The sequence below is a fragment of the Apodemus sylvaticus genome, chromosome 4 (assembly GCF_947179515.1).
Source record: "Apodemus sylvaticus chromosome 4, mApoSyl1.1, whole genome shotgun sequence".
Taxonomy (NCBI): Eukaryota; Metazoa; Chordata; class Mammalia; order Rodentia; family Muridae; genus Apodemus; species Apodemus sylvaticus.
In genome coordinates, this window is record NC_067475.1 from 119120070 (window position 1) to 119121225 (window position 1156).

General features: G+C 40.7%; 1 pseudogene; it reads left to right on the top strand.

The window, feature by feature from the left end:
• The first annotated feature begins 366 nt into the window (after nt 1-366).
• On the top strand, nt 367-893 carry LOC127682364 (60S ribosomal protein L17-like; annotated as a pseudogene).
• Nucleotides 894-1156: the final 263 nt, after the last annotated feature.

The following is a 1156-nucleotide window of genomic DNA, read 5'->3' on the forward strand; positions in this document are numbered from 1 at the left end:
TAACCAGATAATAAGATGATTTGGGGATATATATTGCCTTTATGTCACATTCAAGCAGGTACCAGCAGAAGACAAGAGAGGGTGTCAATTCCAAGGAGGTGAGCAGTTATAAGATGTCCTATGTGGCAGTTAAGAATGCTTCTCTGGGTATCAAGTTCTCTTAACTAAAGAGCTGCCACTCTACTCTTTCAGGATGTTCTTTCAAATTCAGTTTCCAAGATTATACTTATTTTCTCTTCCATTTTTTTTTCAAAATGGCAGCACTAGAAATAATTAGGTTCATTAGGTGCATTACTATCATCAAGAATTGGATACAAAATTGTCAGGACAGATCTTCCTGTAAGCAGCCAGAAGTGACCTATCAAGATGATTTGCTACTCTCTTGACTTAGAATACCCCACAAAATCATACAAGTCAAGAGGTTCAAACCTTCGCTTTCATTTTAAGAACTCCCAGGTAACTGCCCAGGCCATCGAGTGTAAGCATATTCGCCAAGCCGCCACGTTACTGAAGGGTGCTACTTTAAAGAATCAATGTGTCCTTTTCCGGTGGTATAAGAGTGGAGTAGGTAGGTGGGCCCTGTCCAAACGGTGGGACTGGGCACAGGGACAGTGGGCAACAAAGAGTGCGGAATTTTTGCTGCACATGCTCAAAAATGCAGAGTGCAATGCTGAACATTAGGGTTTAGATATAGGTTCTCTAGTCACTGAACACACCCAGGTGAACAAGGCACCTGAGATGTGCCGACGAACCTACAGAGCTCATGGCTGGATTAACCCGTACAAGAGCTCCGCGGGCCACACTGAGATGATCCTCACTGAGAAGGAACACATTGTTCCACAGCCAGAAGAGGAGGTTGCAAGAAGAAAAAGATATCTCACAAGAAATCAAAGAAACAAATACTCAGAAGGGGAAAAATTTAGCATAAAATAAATGCAGATAAATTTAAAAAAATATTGTCAGGACAGATTGTGTGTTCATTCCTGAGTTTGTGCAAGTGAAATGTTAGTGAAACCAGTTTTTCCAAAGTAGTGTTACAGAAAACCTCAGGACATAGATTAGTTATCATAAATGTGCCATTATGGAAAGCACTAGCCCAACCTAAGCATATTAATTATATGCTATACTGCAGTGGATGCTAGTGTGTCTTTTTTTT